Source organism: Lagopus muta, chromosome 7, assembly GCF_023343835.1.
Source record: "Lagopus muta isolate bLagMut1 chromosome 7, bLagMut1 primary, whole genome shotgun sequence".
NCBI lineage: Eukaryota > Metazoa > Chordata > Aves > Galliformes > Phasianidae > Lagopus > Lagopus muta.
This window is the reverse complement of record NC_064439.1, coordinates 8,078,947-8,099,638: the sequence shown is the minus strand read 5'-3', so window position 1 is coordinate 8,099,638 and position 20,692 is coordinate 8,078,947. Positions and strand designations below refer to the sequence as shown.

At 44.4% G+C, this 20,692-nt stretch overlaps 1 long non-coding RNA gene across 1 annotated transcript; it reads left to right on the top strand.

The window, feature by feature from the left end:
• Positions 1–434: 434 nt before the first annotated feature.
• Positions 435–6,976, top strand: LOC125696080 (uncharacterized). Its single transcript, XR_007378186.1, has 4 exons — positions 435–671; positions 858–1,033; positions 2,287–2,383; positions 6,902–6,976. It is a non-coding gene; the product is annotated as an uncharacterized LOC125696080 (long non-coding RNA).
• Positions 6,977–20,692: the final 13,716 nt, after the last annotated feature.

Below are 20,692 nucleotides of genomic sequence, written 5' to 3'. Positions count from 1 at the left end.
AATTTTAATTCTCCTGCCTTTATTTATCTGATTTGTGGCCAGATGGTGGTGAAGCAAGGAAACCCTTTGTGCCTACGAAGCACACATGTGAAAGTGCTTCTGTAATGTAATCATTGAGACCGGAAGGGTTCATACTGTGTCTGAAAAGAGACAATGGAGCCGGGATATATCAACATCGCCGAAATCGAGTTCATTCGCAATGCAGGCCCTTTGACTGCGGTTGTCATGAAAACTTCCTGCTTTGATCAGCAGAGGGTGGCGAGGGGGCCGGGCGCGCCGTGCACTTGGCGGCCGGTCCGCCCCCTCCGCGGGGCACCCGGAGCGCGGCGATCCGCACCTTGACCGGCGGCACCGGGCGGGCCGGGCCGGGGCGGCTCCGGTACCGGGGGCGGGAGCCGCTCTTTGACCCTCGGCTTGGTCGGGGAGTCCGGTTTTGTCGGGAAAGCCGGATCCGAGCCGGGATGCGGACAAAGACACGGAGCAGCTGTTCGGGAATAAAGCTGAAATAGTAGAACCTGGGAGAGAAGTTAGCTTGGGGGAGCTATTATTTTCGCCGCAAAACCCTCGGGAGGTATTAAACAGCTGCATCCAAACGACGGAGCGACCCAAAGGCCGGGATCCCACCGCCTCGCCGTCGAGCAGCGGGCGCGTGGCTCAGCGCACGGCCGCAGGTGGAGCAGCCCCGGCCCGCAGCCCCTCGCCAATGATGGCTGTAACGTAACGTGGCTGTCGCGGGACGCAACGCCGGGACGCGGGCGCTGGGTCCGGCTGTCGGCGACGCCTGGCTGGCTGGGTGCTGGCTGTAGGGTACGGGAGATGGAAGGAAGGGGGTAAAAATCAATCTTCGCCTCCACTAGGTTCCTCTGCAAAGAGCAGCGTAGCACAGCGGTTGGGAGCGCTGTGCTGGACAGAGGACGGCCGGCCGCGAGCGGAGCCTCCCACCGGCGAGCATTGCCAGGCGGAGAGAGAAAACCTGGGCAGCCTTAAAACGCTCAGAGTGTAATGTGACGCTTCCAAACCTTTGCAGCCTGCGGTAAGCCGAGGGAAGCAACGAGTAACCTTTGCTTTAAAGTGAAAACTGTGCAGTAGTAACATCCCGATGGAGCCCGTGCGGATCGGGCATTGTTTGGAATTCTTGCCATATTTTAACCTCTGCCGTGTTGACTGCTTGCAGGAACAAGCTGAGCGCTCCGAGATAACACTGCGTTTTGTCAGATGCTTTATAACGTTGTTTAGAGACGTGCTCGGATCTATTTAGTGCTTCATAAATATGAATAAAGCGTTTACAAAAGGCACGTCACCGCAGAAGTAACCATGGATTATGCCAGCTGCTCGCAGTTTACACGTTACAAATTTCCTAAACTGTTCTGAACTACATTTTACCAGGGGCATTTTTATCCGCGATTAAATGCAACTCAGCGCTGCCCAGCAAATATCTCTGTTGATTTATGTATAGGAAATCAGGGAATCAGCATTGGCCCAAACCCCAAATTACTGCTGAAGCAGTTTCAAATATTTATGGACCTGTTATGGGAGGAGAGAGGAATGTCATGTTTTTTTTCCCAAGGCCTTGCTGTGTGCAGACTGATTTTCTCAGCTGTTTCTGCCCCGGGTGAGGGTGCTCTGCACCCTCCTCCCCTTCCCCCCCCCAGCACAGATGGGTTTGTGATGGGATTGCTGTGCTGTTGGCTGCAGGACGGCACGGGATGCGGCCCTGGGTTGATGTGGGCTCAGCCACGGTAGTGTGGCCACAATCCCGCTGCCCTCCAGCCTGGAGTGCTTTTGTTTGTCCTGGAAAAACGCAGCGTGGTCCCTCAGGGCCTTGCGTTTGTTCTGAGCATGAATTCTGTATGGCCCGTTTTATTTTACCCTGTTATTTTGTGGGATTTTTTTTGTTTTTGTTTTTGTTTTTGCTGGGTTCCCTCTTAGCACACAAGCAGCCTTCCTCAGGGGTCCCCAAAAGGAGCTGTGCCGCTCCCTGTGCATCCCCCAGACTGGCATGGTGCTGGGATGCAGGCAGGGCTGTGCCAGGAGCAGCCACCGTTTGCACTGCAGATGTGAACAGGGGGTGCCCAGCCGGGTGGAAGGGACCCCCCCCCCCATGTATTGTGGTGGTCTTGAAGTCCCATTGAAGTGATGCTCTGCACTCTGTTGGGCTCCTCTCTCTCTCTCTCTCTCTCTCTCTCTCTCTCTCCCCCACCCCCCCCCCCCAAAAAAAAAAAGAAAAAACACACACACACAAAACACAACCCCAGTGTGAGCATCCTCCTTTTCTCCTTCTCGCAGGGTGAAAGTCTGCTCGAGGAGCCTGAAGACGCACCATCCCCACTTATCGCCCCAGAGGCAGACTATCTAGCTGACAAGCTGTGCGGTGAAAAACCAGGTACTGTGTCTGATGTAACATGTGCTCTCTCTGCAGCGTGGCTTTTTTTTTTTTTTTTCCCAAACCCAGCGTACCGCTTTGGTGCAGCAAAGCGCTCCGGAGGAGTTCTGTTGTGAATAAGCAATGACACGACACGACTTTTAAGAAACGGCCCTTTCTGAAGGTTTAACTGCCATTCTTAATTCTTTTCGTGCATATTAATGCAGTGTAATTTTAGCATCGCAGAGAACGCAGTGTTTTTTACCTCCTGGTGCAGTGTGAGCGTCGCTCCCTGTGTGTCTGTGCCGTTGTTGCAAAGCCAGGAATGAAAGCAGCAGAGGGCTGGGGATGATCCTCCTGGTTTGTTGCAGAGCTGTGAGCAGAGGAGCACAGTGGTGCAGACTCACACTCAGCACTGCTCTGCCTGAGCTGTAGGGCGAATGGGTTCAGAAATTGCCGTAAAGTGCAGCATCCAGATGAGCAAGGCCTCTTTTAAATGCTGGCAGACTTGACGAGCGCTGTCAGAAATTAATTTCAGCTTCTTACAGTGCTTCTCTCATTCCACTGTTTGTTGCCCTTGGCTTTAGTCTTTCGTTGTGGTTTTGTTTGTAACTCTTACGTTCAGTCCTCAATCTGGAAGCACGTCGCTTAAGCTACTAAAAGTGCTTTCAGGCTATAAATGAAGTTGCATTACCCCTTCTCAACGTGCTGCCTTTAGTGATAGAGTATTCACGGACGTATTGATCCCAGAATCAATTCCTGTAAATATTGGTGTGTGTTTTTGGGGCATTTAAGGGCTGTGATAATTGTTGGTGATGTGATAAATGTGGCCCACAAACGAGCTCAAAGACGGCACTCATAGAAATGAGTTGGAGCACTTTGAAGCACCAGAGCATTTGTAGTGCTTATTGGAACAGCATAGCCCAGAGTGCTGGAAAGCTCTTCAAGGACACCGAGTTACCATTGGAATCTGCATATATCTGAAGAAAATACACTTTTCAGGACAGTTTTCATGCTTTAAAAACATCTCTCATTTGTCCTGTGTGTCCTTATGGAGCAGCTCCCTGCACGCTGAGCAGCGAACACGCAGTCCAACATGGACGCACCATTCCTGGGAGCAAAACTTTGTAGGCGAAACGCAGATGTGTGTGTGGCAGTGCTCACCATCTGTGGGTGAGCATTTTCTGAGAGCAGAGCAAGGTAGAGCCTTTCCCTTGGCCACACTGTTACTGCTTTGGGGAACAATTTGCACTTTTATGCATCTTTGGTAATGCTACAAAAGCGCTCACTAAGGATGCGCACAAAATAAGGATATCATAGATCACACTTTCTGAATTTTTTTTTTTTTTTCCTTCCCGATTTATTTTTCATGGATGTGCTGCTTGAAAGCTTCTTTTCCCCTTTGAAGTCCCATTTTGGGTTTAAAGCCTGGTTCCCTTCTGGCTGTGCTCACACCATGGGCCAGTTCCTTCAGACTGCACTCGTACAAGCAGCTTCATTCCTTCCCTGAGCCATAGGCACAGATGGATGCATGGCCATTGAGTAGCGCAAGCCCTCAGTGGTGCAGTGCTTGCAGAACAGGAACGATGAGACACCCAGGAAAATTAAACAAGGGCAAGAAATTAAAGATCCCTTCCCATGCCATCCCGTTGCCCATTTACAAAACACTGGGGGATAAACAGGCTCTAAAAAGTCAGAGCCATTTTTTTTTAAACCGATACATGGAGTGAAAATAGAAGTATTAAACTGCACGATAAGCAAGGCAGCAGGAGGGCTGCGTGCTCGGGAGCAGGGATACCTGGCGGAGCAGCAACGCCTGCTCAGGCTTTGCCAGGGAAAGCAAACTGGGGCTCTGGTGGCACTGGGAGTGGCGTCGGGCCGAGCGCCAGCACCGAGCTCCGCATCCACCGCAGAGCGCGCCCGGCTCGCAGAGCACAATGAGAGCGCCGTTATTAAGCCTTATCTGCCTCACAATGGCAATTTTCATTAATACGTCCTATGAAAGCAATATCGCTCTCTTATCGCCCGGCTGTAAATTATTGGTTCCTTTGATTCAGAGCTCCGCGCGCTCGGCCAGAATGCCATCTGAAACTTTTTTTTGGTGAATTATCATACTAAGCGACAGGAATCGTGGATAAAACCCCTCCGCGGGCCAGTCGCAGATTTTGATGCTGTGGATTTCACCATAATGCAAGGGAAAAAAAAAAAAGTCAGCGATGTATGATGTATTCATTTCCTTGTGATGCTTTTAATTTGCTTTAAGAGGCTGCGTAGGTGAGCACGGCTTATTTCTTGTGCCCATTGCGGAGTTATTAATATTGCCGTAATCAAATCCTCTTTATGCTGTGCGATAGGAAAATAATGAGGGATGCAGTTTCCTTGGAAGCCGTATGCATGTATGAGGAGAAACCCTTATCCATAAGTCATGGGTAGTGCTTGTTTTATTCTAACATCCTCCCAGACTTTTCTGTATGGCAGGCATAGGTGGATGCTTCGTGTTTCATTAAAAAGCAGCAAACTTCAATAAAGTCTTTTAGAAAGATCAAATCGTTTGATATTTACAAGCAGGGATCCGTTTTCTGTCATGTATTCTTTGATCAAGCAAAAAGTCTGCGTGCCAGACGGGCAGGCAGCACCTGCTGAGACACACCTTCAGATCCGCCGTGCTCCTTCCCAGCTCAAAAACCAAAAAGTTCATTATCGAGGAGATTGCCTTTATTTCTCCCTGGGACAGAAAGCGTGAGGCCACTTGGACCAATGGAATAATTGAGCTTTGTTTTCATCCTTCACCCCTCAAATTTCCATTGCTTATTTAAAATTAGTCTAAATGGCATTCCTGGTGCTGTCCTGGCTCTGAGTGCCTCTGTGCCTGGTGGCTGTGAGCCCTGCCCGGCCATGGGGCCAACCCACAGGAGGCCAAGCACCGGCAAAGCCTCGTGCTGATGTGCAGGCCATGGCCGACTGATTTACACATGGAAAATGATTTAGTACTTCATCGCTCAGGAGCGCTGAAAGAATCATAGAATCATAGAATTGTAGAACATGTTGAGTTGGAAGGGGTCTTAAAGCTGTTTAAGTAACACCAGCACTTCTGCTACCTCTTTATTTTTTATTATTATTATTTTTTACTATGTTCGCATCTATAAAAATGTGCTGCTCAACTGAAATTTTCCAGTCCCCATTTTATCCAACAAGTGACAACCCGTGTATTTCTTTATGTAGCTGTTTGGAAAGTTTGAATATGATTTGGGCACCCAAGGCTGGGTTATACAAAAGTGAAACAAAACGCTCTCATTCAGCCGCAAGGAAATATAGAAGTCTCTTTCTGCACAATTACCACCCAAACTATTGTGTTTTTGCAAAGTGATACTTTCTAGGAGGCTCATTCCCAGCAAGAACCACTCTCCTGGAGAGCTTAACAAAGCTCAGAGCTACATCAATTAAAAGCAGCTAAAATGTCTGCTATGTGTATGTGCAGAATATTAAACTGCCATTAAACCAGCCACCATTTACCTTAATGCCATCTGCACGATTATGGAAAAGAAAGGGAGTGTATGGGGGGCGAAGCTGTGATTTAGAGGGGCCGAAAGGCTCTGGAATTACACATTTTGTCACGTTTTTCTCACTGTGCTGCTCAGAATGAGAGCAGTTCATAGGGAGATTATGCTAGGGACCCCTGCCCTGCGACAGGAGCTGGTGGAGATGGTTTCGGAGAGCGCTGCCAGCATCTGAAGCTCCACGTTGGCGGCTTTTATGAAACAACTGGGCTGTAAGGCTTCTTGTTTGAAAACCTCAAGTTTTATTTTAAAAAATAGATTTTAAGTGTAGCAACATGATGGGAAAATGACACAGAAACATGAATGTGAGCCAAACCTGAGCCCCACGGGAGAGATGCAGGGTGCTTTGTGTGTTTGTGAGCACAGTTATGTTTCCACGGTCACAACGTGCTTGGGGCCTAGCCATGACCAAGTCAAGGGGCAGCAGCAGTGGGGTTGGGAACCCCTTGGTGGCTCCTTGGCCACATTCTGGTGATGGGACCGTGGCACTGTGCAGCTCCCTTTTGGTTGTAGAAAGAACTGGGCTTACTTTGTAGGGTTTTAAGAGTTTTGCAAAAAAGAACAACACTTCATGTGGGGTTATGGTTATGGTTATGATTATGGCAGGTTATGGTCAGTGCCCCTGAGTGAAGAGTCAAACTCCAAAATATTCCATACATTTTAGGAAAGGGGTTAAAAATGGATTTATTTATTTCTATATTTTAAAAAATTCACCTTACTCTATTTCAAAGAGTACATTTAAGAAAATCCTGACTTGATGTCACAGTGTCATGGCTATGGCTCACATTCAGCACTGATTTATCAGGCAAAAGCATTTTTATGCGCTTTTATTTTTAACTGAATACTTGCAATGATGTTGTTGCCTCCAGAAAAAAAAACTTGTGCTTTTCTAATTAAAGAATATATATTTTTGTTAACAGAAGGTAGCTTGGTGCTGCTGCTCAGGATACCACTTAATCAGATACAACTCTTCCTTCCTTAGATACCCATATGCCCGCTGCTCAACCAGGGCCCAGAAGGGATCAGCTGCTCATTTTGCAGAGCAAAGTAAGATGGCAACAAGATTTGTTTTCTTATGTAACCACTTATTGTTTTTTTTCCTGTAAAACCTCCTGTACTTTCCACTTCTGTCTAAAAAAGTGCATGCATTTCCCCATCTTATTTTTGTCACTTTAAGCAACATTCTAGTAAAATATTTTGAATGAAATCTGGAGAGAATGTGAAGTTTAACAGGGAAGCCCATCAGCCTTATTTCTGTGGTCAGGAGATTTTTTAGCCGTAAGGTATTTGTCTCAGTTGTGTCAATTTTTACATCTGATTGTAGCAGAACCAGAGCCCCTAAATCTGAAGCCTGGTCTCAGTAAGCCTCTTATTTCCTTGGGTTCGTCCATTTCTTTAAGCATATTATCACTTTGTGTGTACTTCTGTCCCAGAAAAGAGTTTATAGCTTAGAGCTGCTAATTATATATTGCTGCTGTGGAGATGGGGATGGGAAACTTTCCAAATATTTATCCTTTTAAAGGTGAGGTAACTTAGAGGCATGTATGCAGTTTCCTTTAAACAAGCCATTCCTTTTACAATTTCCATATCAAAGTACAACCGAACCCAATATAAACATTCACTGAACCTGAGCAGGACTGGAATGATAGCTTTTTTAAATTAGAGTTTTCTTGCTAAAGAAATGTCAAAAAAAAAAAAAAAAAAAAAAAAAAAAAAAAAAAAAAAAGGAGCATATTCCTGAAAGGGATTCTGCCTTTTCATCATTGGGGTGGGCATTTTTGGTCCGAAATATTTATTAATTAGTATAAAACATGAGCTCACAAATTGCTGCAGAGCTGTGGCTCAATTCAGAGTGTATCCGTGTCTGTAGAAGGCAAAATATGAGATTAAGGGCTTCAGGCTTTGCAAAAACACCATTTGAAAAGATTCAAACTTCTGAACTGGGTCTGGGAGCTACTGAGGAACAGTCATGCAAAGCAGTGTGGTGGGCTGGTAAAAATGTTCAGAGGAAAAGTAAGATTTGTAGTCAAAATATGTTTTCTAAATTGGTTTATGTCACCTTTCCTGCAGATTTAGTAACCACTGAAGAATGTAAAACAATAGGCTGCACAATAGACTAAACACAATATGAGTTTGAAATCTCTTAATCTATGCCACACATTGGAAATTTGATATATAGAATTTTACAACACCTGTAAAATTAAATTTTCAAACAAGAATACTGCCTGTCAATCTGCATGAGTTACATCTTCACCGAGGCAGTACTGATTTAGAGCATCCCTATGTTTGTCACACAAGGACTTGTTGGCCATTGCTGCATACGCCTGAAAGCCCCTTCCTACCCACAGACCAGTTTTGCCCAATACTTCAATAACTGTAGGCTGGGAACCACAGGGCACGATGCCATGCAAAGTGGGAACACCTTCCGTGTCTTCACACTTACTCTGATTCATAGCATCTCTTCAGTAGCTGTGAACAGTGACTTCTAAAGTAGCTTTATATATTTTAACTCCTGCCACAGTGCATGGGGCTTGAATGCCCAATTTATACCGAGGTGGGGACTTCACTGCTGACATTAAACTCACCCAAAAGGAGAAAACCTAAAACTTCATTTGACCCCATTTAAATCTTGAAATCAGGAAAATGTTTCTGATCCACGCTTTCATGTAAAACTAAATTGAAAGCTGTGGATTCCACTCTGTGGTATCTGTTGATTTTGTGAGTGGGCAGAGCAGCCAGATTTAACCTAAAGTTTGTTTATAAAAACGTATGTCATGAGATCGTGTAAAGGGAATGCAGGTGCTGGGAATCCACAAAGAGATTGCAAAGCCGAGCTAATTTTCAGGATATTGCAATCATCTTATTTTTAATTACATTTTTTCTCCAAATTTAAAAATATTTCCCCTCTCTCTAGTATCATCTTTTTACTGTTCAACATGAAAAACTCATAGAAGCAACAAAGACGATTGATTATCCAGGCCAACAGCAATCAAACATTATCCAGCGACCAAAATAAACAGACCAGGACAGCAACAGAGAGCAACTGTGTGCATTTTTTTCTTTTCCTTTTGTATTTTTTTCTTCTTTTCTTTTTCCCCTCTTACTTTTTTCCTTTGTTTCTCATTTATTGTGTTCCTTCTTAGTTTTGTTTTTCTCTTTTGATGTTCTCTGTAATGACTGGTAAATTATTTCAGACGGATATGTTGGAGTTTTTTTATCTGTCTATTTAAATTTTAGTGCTGCCTTTATACTTTGTTAGATATGCCCTCAGAATTTATCAGTCATGATACAGAAGAGCTCCTGAGCACCTGGTTGTGTTGTTTCACTGAGCACCCAGTCCCCTGTTGCCATGTTGAGTGCACACATCCAAGTGCTGGAGGTACTGTGGGTTGAGTCTTTCTATAATGACAGGGTAACGTTTGGCTTGTTTCATTATTGCCTCATTGAAACAAATACTGAGGAATAAATTTCATGAGGTCCTTTGTGAAGGTTCAGTGAGAAGTGCATGTCTCAAAGAGGATTCGTGCACGTTGTCTTTTGTGAATTAGCAGAATGGGTAAACGATGCAGCGATGTGACGTGATATAGTACAAAATGCTACAAGACATGAACTGCTTGGGATCCCATCTATCGTGATCTTTATACACCTTGTCTCCTCAGTATCCTCCGAGAGCTGAGCAACTCAGATCTATATGGAAGTAAAGAAACATGTCCTGACTCCTGCCCCTGTCTTTGCTCCCCTGTTTATCTCAGTTTGCTCTGATGAGCTCAGAGAATGTCAGAGTGGCACCAAAGGCACAATCTAGCCTTTTACCAATGCAACAGCAACATAAGGTTGTTTGTAAGACAGCAGGGCCAGACCCTTGCCCAACGTGTTCACTTGGTATTGAGCTGTTATGCTTGACTTGGGGAGACAAGGGTTCATGATGGCTGTTTGTGCATTTTGTTTAAAATGCTTTTTTCCCCCTTTTGTGCCAAATATGCCAAACAAGTGGCAATCTGGTCCCAGATTTCATTTGAAATCACTCCTATGCTGAATGCGTTGGGTCCACTGAGGAGCAGAAAGTGGATGAAGCAAGATCCTCAAAGGGAAAGACCAACGTTTTATTTACTAAATAAACCCTAAACCAAGGTTTATTGCAAACTAGTCGCATTTTCTGTTTGTGTTTGTCTCTGTGGTCTGACGTTTGCTCATGCTGTGATAGCTTCATCAAAATACATTTTTTAGAAAAAGCATATTGCTTGTCACTGTTTCATTGACACAGAGAACAATCATGTTAGAATTTTATGAACAAAACATTGACTTGTATGGTACTCCTAATGCATATTAAGTTTACTCAAAATGAGGAGAGCCAGATATGCCTTTAATGAAACACTATTAATGGCTCTTCCAGCGGGAACAGTGAGGAATACCTCGTAATTACAGCGTACACATCCATGTACTGCATACTTTGTTATGGAGGCTTAAGTAGGTAATTGGCATTGCGGTTCTGGAGTTGTGTGCTATCCCACATGATGTCAGCCTCTGCACGCTGCCCATGCTTGTAGTGCTGGCAGTGGGGATGAGCTCTGGGTCTGGGGGAACCCGTGCCATCTGGGGATGGGGGTGGCAGCAGGGAGCATAAGTGATGCTCTTGCTGTGCTACCACAGGCACAGCGTACTTCTAACCCCAGTATATCGGGGGATTTCCGAGGCTGCATGCCAAGTATGAAAAAGAAGAAAGCTCTTGGTGAGCAAAGAGTACGGCAGGTTTGCAAGCAAGCATTAGGTGGAGTTGCTACACTAACGCCTTCCACGCAGACATACATGTGCTGCAGCAGCACGTAGTGCTGTCAGAGCGTTGATTAACAGCAGAACTGTGCTTAATGCAACTCAGGTTAATGCAGAGTCTTTCTGCAGGAGCACCTCAACAAGGCTGCTTGCAGGAGGAAGAGAAAGAGAGCGACCAATTCACAGAGCTCATTTAAAGCAGCCGAGGAGTGCTGGAACGCACGGGTGTCTCCGTGCCTTTCAACATATTTACCGACCTGCTTGGCTTAATGGCATTCAGCAATAAATTCCATAGCCTTCGGGAGCAATTGATAAAGGTTCTGGTAACCGCCTGCTTCAATCTACTTTGGGGAATGTTAATAAACGGGTACCCAAGGACTCCTAGGTGTGTGCCGTGGAATAGAGGGAGCTAAATGTCAGCTAATTAAGCAGAGCTGAGACCATGAAGGATCTTGTGAGTTAAAAGCTAAATATTAATATCAGTTTCAAACTTTATGAAAGCTGGCTTAGTGGCAGGGAAGCAGAAGGGATATGTATCCAGCATGCCCGTGACATTTTATATTTCTAGTTAACCTCGCAGCCGCATTCAAAACTGGCTGAAGTTTTCTTAAAGCAAATTCTGGAGGAGCAACCAGTGAGGAATTATTACAACCCTCGAGGTGGCACAGACGTTAATGAAGGAAGAAAGAAAAGATTCCAATATGGCAGTGTTTCTCAAACGGTAAAAATAAAAAATCTTCCCTGCCATATTAGAAGTGAGAGCTCAGGATGCCCTGGTGCTCGTCAGGTGTGTTTTAACTTCTTCCACCACAGGAGATGTACCTCGGTGGGTAACAACTGCTTTCCATTTGTTGAGCAGTGTGCTGCCATCCCGATGCCAGGACTCTGTGCCCCTCTCTGTGCAGCCACTGCGGGTCCCCAAGGAGCAGCCTTGCACTTATCCTGTAAGGCTCAGACAAATCTGTACCCAACAAAAGAAGCAGAGCGTGAGCAGGTTTTATATCTAAAGTGATGTGTACAAAGAAAGCACCCGAGAGCCCTGTGAGCCTCCAGGTGCCTTGTGCCTACATGGCTAAAGGCAGGGGAGATGGAGCTGTGCTTGGGATTAGGCTTTGGTTACCTATATACTCCCATGTGGGTTCTTTCCTCCTAATTCCCCCATTACCACTGAATTTCAGAATAGAAAACCGAGCTCTCTAGGTTTGGTAGATCTTAGAGTTTCAAATATCTTCCTTCCATCCAGTCCCCTGGGCTTAATTCCAGTGCAGTCAGCATTGCCAGCCCTCAGCCCCCAGACAGCAGTGCTGTCTTTCCTAAAGAAGCTCCTCGTGTATAATTAAGTAAACTGCAGCACAACCTGATGCATTAAGGCTCATCCACCGGAGCAGGCTCAGGCCGTGCCATGTGCCTGCCTGTGAGAAGTGGCAGTCTTGGCCACCTGGGGCTGGTGACAGAGGTGGCACTGGAGTCTCCGGGCTGTTTTTCTCAGGGTAATTTTGTTTCGTCTTCAGAAAGTTATGCCTTGCACACCCAAGTGGGACCACAAAAGGAATTTTGAGATTTCAGTGTTTTCTGGGTCTGAGTCATCTTCATGGGGTCTTCTGCTCTTTTCAACAGAGCAATGTGAACATGCCGCAAGACTTTATTGGGGTAACTAAGCATCTTTGCCCACAGCTTAAAATAACAAGACATGGTGACAAAATTTGGCAGCAATGAAACACCTCCTTGTTCTTTGTCTGATGCATGACTTGCTGCATGGCATTATTTAATCATAGGCACCAGCATGCAGATATACCTTGATTTTGTAGTCAGTTCCGATAATGATCTTTATCTCTACTTTTCCATGGCTGGGGCTATCAGGTTGAATGGGGCTCTGAGCAACCTGGTGTAGCTGTAACGTCCCCATTCGTTGCAGGGGGATGGATAGATGGCCTTGGAAGGTCCCTTCCAATTCAAATAGTTCTATGATTCTATGATAAAACTTTGTATTCAAAGTCTAAACCGAGGACTTGGTTTCTCCCATTAAAGCTCTTGATTGCCATGTGGGCTTTACTTCCCTGTTGGTTTTTATATTTTTTCACCATTTTTCTTTTTTTTTTTTTTTTTTTTTTACCTTAATCTGCTTATTTTTATACACCTGTTGCCTTTTTTTTCTGATCATCAGAACAGAGCTCAATTTTTTTATTACACATTAGTACAAAACCTACCTGTCTCATTTCAGAGCTCTCCAAAACTATTACTGTGATAGAAATAACAGAGTATCACCAGCTCCGGCCATTTCTCTTCAGGAAAGATCTTTCATCTCCCTCAAAAAGCCTGTAAAGAATCTTGGATACGTCTAAGAAAGCCCTGTCCTCATGAAACTGAATGAACAGCTCCGTGATTCATTTGAAGATGATAATAAAAAGACAAAACACAAGTAGCTGAGATCAGCCATCTGATCTTTCACCTTTGTGTCCAGATGAAAACACAGATTCTTAACCTTTGAGCCCTTCAAATGATTTCCTGATGAGCTTCAGCAATGGCAACAAGGCTTAAGCTGCCACAGTTCAAGGAAAGTCAGTCAGAAAGCCTCTTTTATACTTCACAGCTACGGGATTTAGTTCTAGATGACAACTGTTCTTAATAAAAATTGTGTTTAACTGGATAGGAAGCTGATTTTTCATGGCTGTAGTCAAGAAGGCAGATGGTTACACTGCTTGAACAGCAAAAAAGTTGGTTTTTGGATAGACAGTATTGTTACCTGCCCCATAGAAATCAAGAACAGGTCTTGTCTATGTGAGAAATCATGAAAAGTGTCATCAGTGTATTGAAACACAATGGACGGAACATTCTCCAGACACTTTTCATAAGTAGAAAGCTGTAAGGGAGGAGTGTGATCTCATGGCAGATTCGTCCTGCTGATGTTTTTGGTTTTGTTTTGGTTTTGTTGTTGATTGTTTGGTTTGGTTTGTTTGTTTGTTTGTTTGCCAGATAACTAAAGAAAGGCATCCAGATAGAGATCAGTAGTACCTCGGGTATAATGTGTCTGTAGCTTAGAGCACTGAAATGTGCTCTGGAGCCGCTGGTACTGTTCTGAGATGCTCTTCAAATCTTCAAAATAAGTCAGTTTCCAGCAATTCTTTCAGATTTTTTAGACTCTGTAAGCCACAGGTTTGTATGAAAGGCCTCATTTGATTAAGGTTTTTGGGAACACCTCCAGAAGGTATGCAGACTCTTCTCCTAAATGCTGCAGGTACCCAATTTTCCTCTTACCGAAAGTGGTTCCATACCAGGAAAAAGCCAGTGATCTGATTGACCTCTTGATTTAAAGTGCTCCTGAAAGAGGAATGAAACAAACGTCTTGACATAGTCTTGAGAAAGAGTTTTTCTCACTGATTAATTGTCCAGTATTTCTGACTAAAATAGTTAATTCTACAGGAACACTGCTATTTGCTGTGCTATAAATTTGATTTTCATAAGCTTGAATATAAACTCAACAGGACATGCAGTGTTTTTTTTTAAACATACCTCAAATAATTTAAGCTCCTATATTCTGATAGACCTTTTCATGGTTCTCTACCATTGAAGGCATTTCTAAGAGATGCTTCAGGCAGAAAATAGGAGTGTAGGAGTTCATGGGAGCAGGTGATTCCTCAGAAAGCCAGGTTGTGTATAAACAGATAAAGAACTGAGTTCTTTATCTGTTTATTACCAAATCAAGGTAATGCAGTTCATACTGGGAGCTTTTCTTGTTCAGTTTAAGAACAAATTTTAACTGATTCTTCATGGAGATTGTCCATATTGACATAAATTTCTTTCTCTTTGTCTGCAAGACCCAGACCTAGGAAGAGTCTTTTCAATACCAGCTCCCACCTCTATTAGCTCTTGTTCAGGATTGCATCTCAGGTGATGAATGAGATGATGCATACATAGCTTGAGTCTTCTATTTCTGAGAGTGCCTTCCCACTTCTTCCTCTTACAAAGGGGAAGGAATTGCAAAAATCTGTGTTTTATGAAGGAAAACACAAAGTTCTTTTAGCTCTGCCCTGGGATAAGAAGGCTCCAATCTCCCTCACAGACACTATCCTTCTGGATGGAAGTTGTTTCCTGATGTCTTTACAATTTCAGAACCTTGCAGAAAATCAAAAGGATGAAATGTCTGAGCTTTAGTTCTGTTTCTTTTGCACCTCTGAGTCTTGACACCACAAACCTCCAACTCAACAGCCAACTCTTCTGCTTCTTCTATGCCAAAAGAGAACGCATTCATATCAGAAGCAGTTTGTCCTCAGACATTTCAAGATTCAGGAGATGTGGGTGCTTTTACAGAAAAAGCTTTGGGTCTTTAAGATGGAGAGGTGTCAGACAAAAGTGTCTGGCAATGGAAGAGCAATGCTGGCACCAATTCCCTTACATAGAGTCTAGACCATGACTAACACTGGGGAGCATGTTGAATCACTGTACTGTTATCCAGCATTTACATTCATGTAGGGTTAAGTCTCACATACCTGTTCCTTATTATTTCCTCAGAGCTTGAAAACAATGGTTCTAGCACCTGGTATAAACTTTTTAAGGGAATATGTTTATGCCAAGTATAGGTATAGGCTTCTAATTGGTGCCTGAAGCAACTCTCACAACGAGATCCAGTTGTAGTGCTCGATATGATTTGATTTGGTGTTTGAGTGAGAAACAAGTTCATCTTTACTCCCAGAATTTCTGGATGAAATCTGGATTAACCCATCAGGCCTCCCAGTGTCTTGCCATACACTATGCAGGAGGACACATGTTTGGGGTAGCTAATACAAAGTCAGACAAGTACTTTCTTAAGTAAGTCATCAGAAACAGCAACTTTTACTGGTCAAAACTTGAGTAAACTGAAGGAAAGCAGGGCAGGACTCATGAACAAAGACTAGCCTCTGCCTGGAGTGTCTTGGATTCTGGTCATTATGTCCAAGTTCTCCAGAGCTTGTGGGACATAGGAATCTAGTGGGAAAGGAGAGATGCAAAGATTTTTGCATGCCACACTGGAGATAGCTACTGATTTCCAGCCTTGGTACCTGACGTTCTTCATCATATGGAGGTTTCTGAACTAAGGCAAAGGAAAGATAAGTACCTCAGGCAGGGCTAGGTCATGGTTCTGCACTAAATACCACATTCAGCAGTTGGTGCCCTGAAGTTTGCAACACTGAAATTGTTGAAAACAAATGAAGGAGAGGCTCTGCCCCAGAGGGTGGTGGGCATGGAATGGGCTGCCCAGGGCATTGGGTATAGATGATGGCTGTAGGAAGCCTACAGACAGCCCCACGCTGCAGGCGTGCACTGTGTCTCAGAGGCCTGCTGCATAGTCATTCTTGCCATAGCTCCAAGTCTTTGTGTTCCTGCCCTGGGACATGCACATAATTATTTCATGGAGTCATTTAGGTTGGCAAAGACCTCTTAAGATCATCAAGTCCAACCATTAACTTAGAACTGCCAAGTCTATCACTAAATCATGTATCTAAGCACCACATCTACTCATCTTTTAAATTCCTCCAGGGGTGGTGACTCAACTCCTTCCCTGGGCAGCTTGTTCTAATGCCTCACAGCTCTTTCAATGAGGAATTTTTTTTTTTGCTGATATCCATCCTAAACCTTCCCAATTTATTTCTACTGGATACAGGGCTTTAATACATTGTAGATATACATAAAGGAATATAGGGAAAATGAGATCCTTCATGTTCATAGCTCTACTGGAGGCAATGGGGCTGGTGTGCATGGAAAAGCTAACTTGTAGTGCGACAGTTTCTCTGATACACCCCAAAAATGCTTTCAGCAGGGACCCCCGGGTACTGAGAGTGAAATGGCCAGCCAGGTCCTGCACCCAGACAGTGTCAATGCCACCTCTGACAGCTGGTGGCCTCCAGCAACATGGTTTTCCTGATGCTGGGCAGGAACTGCTTCTAGGCACAGGGACAGCAGAGAGGTTAATTAAAAATGATGCCTTGGGAATTTAATAAACACTGTGCCCATTAGCTGTAGGATTTCAGCCCAGTCAGCTGTGCAATGGCACAATCTCACCTGCCTGAACTGAGTTCTGCTGCCACCATATAAGGAGAACAGCTCTACAAGGAACTTCTTTTTATCAAATCTCTGATGGCAGTATTTTTTTATTACTAAAATGCATCCAGAGGAACTGGCTCCTGTTGGCTACCAGTATGGTAGTGTGAGTGTGCTGAACCAGAGCAGGGTTTGCTACTCCAGGAGCAGGCACAGGGATGTGAGAAACAGAATTCACTGGTCCTTTCTGGACGATCCCAAAAGCAATCTGGATGGCTCAGGATTTATGGCACAGACCTGGTTGTCCAGACAGCTCTTCACATTGCATGGCTCTGTCAACAGCTTCTCCCATAACCTCAGGCATAGCACTTTTCTCTTCCCTGCCTTGGTCTCCCCATCTGGCAAGAGGAGATAATACCTCTCTGCCTCATCAGGTTATTGGGAAGATAAGTTTGTCATCATTTTTTGAGGTCCTGAGATGCTACGGGAGATGTATAATGAGACAGACAGAAAGATAGACAGATAAATCAATCTCTTCTCATTCAAGTGAAAACAGGCACTGCAGGTGCAGTGTTTGAGATTAATCATCAGAAAAATTAGTTCCCTCAGTATCTGCTTTGTAAGAAGAAACAGCCGTAGGGCCCAGTCCTGCCAGAGCTGTGCATATGAGCAACCTTCACTTGGATTCACAGAGAGGGCGTGAGTGGAACCACTCACAACTTCTTAAAATTCCCAAATAAATGATGCATCCCGGCTGGCACAGGTCTATGGGTCATTGGGATGCTTCCCTGTATTTCCCTCAGCCGTTTATTTCTGCCCTTTATCAGCTGGCTGCTAATAAGGCAAGTGGGAGGGGCTCCCAGCTTTGCAAATCAAGCAACACAAAAATAAACACGAGTATGCTGTTGACATGACTTCCATACACTGTGATTTTTTACATGCTGTATTTTTTTACTAATTCATTGGCTTTTCCCATTATATACTACAGGTCTGCTCCACCTGAAAGCTTGTTAAATATATTTGCTTTTTTGTGTGTTTGTTATATCAGAAAAGGGGCACTTCAACCCCAATTGGGTGTTATTTTAACTTCGCCACCACAGTGTCCTACTTGAATCACTATTTTTATCCAAATCATGGATGGATTCATTTATCCAGAGCATGGAGCCCTTCAACAGGCCAGACTCGACTCTGAAAGTGGATGGGGTTATATATTCAGTTGCCATAGCTGCCATATGGTGCCAGCATGGAGTGAAATAAAATAAAAGTCCAGGTGGACTCAAAGTCAATACTGGGACAGCCCACGTAGTGCCAACTACATGACAAAACTCGCAGCCATGGTGGAGGGTTGTGAAAAAACCCAGTCCTGAATGGCAGAAAATGTGCTGTAACACAGCAGAAATCCTCAGCAAAGGGTAAGTGAGCAGAGCACATCCATGCCAAAGAGCCAGCACGGAGCTGGGCGGGAGGAAACTCAGCCAGGCGTGCAGCAGAGAGCAGCCCCAATAACAGCCATGATATGAGGAGGTGAACCCCAGACCTGCTGGCCCTGGGTCATCCTGATTGCACGGGGAAGGAGAGGCAGCTCTGAGAAAATGGGAGCAAAGCTCTGAAAGTGGGAAGCAGAAGCAAGTGGATATAAACAAATGTGACAAGGCTGCGAGGCAGCCGAAATGGGCTTGAGGATGGGGAAGATATTGCAGAGCTGTTGGTTTTAAATACAGGCTGTAAAAAGGGTGGTTGGCGTCAGGGTGTTTCACAGAGGGGAGAAAAAAAAGATTTTAGGCAGTAATAGTGGGTGATAGAAAAGAAGAAAAATAAAAGCAGCCCCCTCAAACTGCATGTGAAATGTGTCGTGGCTCAGCATTCACAAAGAGTTACACGATGCTGCCTGGCCCCAGTATCCTTGTGCTGCATTCAGAATATCCTCACGCTGCTATTTCTACCACTTTTAGTTAACAGAGCCCTCCCATTCTAATTAAAATAGATTCATGAGGACTGAGTGTTGCTTCCAGAAGCTCAAGCTATCAACATTTACAGGTTTATATGTAGAGGGGAGAAAAAGAATTCAGCTACTGGAAAACAGTCACCCAGGAGTGCCAATATTAGCAGGAAAACAGGAAGGGCTCTGAGAGTTGTCCCAAGTGTCTGTGGGAACTCAGGGACTGCAGAGAAGTCTCTAGAAAGAGAGGGCTGCACAAATTCACCCCTGCCCACATTCTGGCCCTGCTTTCAGCTGCTGAGATCGAGAGCTGGAAAAAGGTGCCAAAATGTTGGACCAGCGGTAGCCTATTATCTGCATTTGCTGGGAAACAATTAAATAATGAGCAGGGAATCTAATAAAAGGAGTGAGGTTCCCCACTCCTTTCTTACTTGATTCCAGAAATATGACCACGGCAAGAGGCGGGCAGCTATTAAAAAAAAAAAGGCAAAAAACCTGTGCATAGAGATGCATTATGAGATTCAATAGGAGAGCAATATGGTCTGCAGCATGCACGGTGGATGGAAGGTGTACACCACGTACTGTATTTAACAAAAGTCAGCAGACTGCAGGCGACGAGCGCTGTACTGGAGGGGAAGCAGGGGGACTGCTGCAAGAAGCCGTAATTAAGCTGCAAGAGATGGCTGCTCCCCTCGAAACGGAGAGCGGAGAGAACGAGGAGCGGCCAACGCGGCTTCATGTGGGACCACGCAAAGATCTGAGGCTTTAATTTTTTTTTAATTAAAAAAAAAAAAAAAGCTGTTCTCAAAATTAGAAAGCAGGAGGGGGCGGGGAAGGAATCAAATAAGCACGCTCTGGTTCAGTTAGGGATTATAGGGGAAATAATAAGGATAGGAGGGGGGAAGAATGTAGAGCTAACCAAAGAACTTAAAAAGGGCTTTAAAACCTGTATCAAAGGGAAAGGGCATTCTGGAGAGACAGTAGGCCTATTAATTAATTAGAAGGGAGTTAAATTAAGGGTGAATCAAAAATGGCTGGGCTGCTGAACTTTTTTTTTTTTTTCTAGATCTATCCTTAATAAGAAAAATAAAAGAAGTTGTTAGGACGAATTTTATAGGAAAGTCAGAAAGCTCAATAAAACAAAGCATACAAACAATAGAAAAAAAAACAACAAAACACATGGCAAATTACCCATTGGATTTTAGCCCAAAATCTTTTTTTGTCACAGGCTCTCCGAGGATGTGCCCAGTCCCTGAGCTGCCCATCACTCCATATTCCTGGGTTTTGGAAGGGGCATGCCTTGGTGCCGGGTTGCTCCCCATCTACGCGTGTGTCACCTCCCCACCAGGCTCAGCTTGCCACCCGCCAGCCTGCTGATCTGCACACTTCATTTTCCAAAAATACTCTTTTAATACCGGCTTCTCACAAGCATTCCTACCACAAACCTGTTTTCCCAGCAGTCTGTAGGATCTAAACAAGAATTTCTTAAGGCTACGTGCAACAAATAAGGCAATCCAGAGCCATTCTACAAATAAGCCCATATAGATAAACTAACTAACCTGGATTTCCCTGCTGCTGAGGGAATTAACCAACAAATTTCCTAAAGCACTGCCAATTTCTTTTCTTTTCTTAATGAAAAACTGAAGAGCTGTAGGAAAATGAGGAGGAAAATGTTAACAGCGCCCAAAGAAAGCCAGTCCTGCTTGTTTTCTAGTAAAGGCAACAGATCTACTGTACCAATTAAAGAAGAGAAGCAAATATTGTGAGAGAAATGTCAGCTGAGGCTTGTTTGCTTAGGGAAATTAGCCAAAATAAGCCATTCTGACAAAAAGAAAAAAAAGAAAAAAAGGCAGAATAAGGCATACCAGCTCTGGAGCACCTCCCACATGGGCTACATCCCCAGGTAAACATCACCGGGGTTCAGAATAGTCACTGGAACTCGTGGAGCTTTCTGGAACCAAAAACTTTTTATTTTAGAGCAGATCACCCAAAGGATGTACTGTTTCCCTATGGATATCCCAGGCAAGTTCCCACAGCAGCCAAATTCTT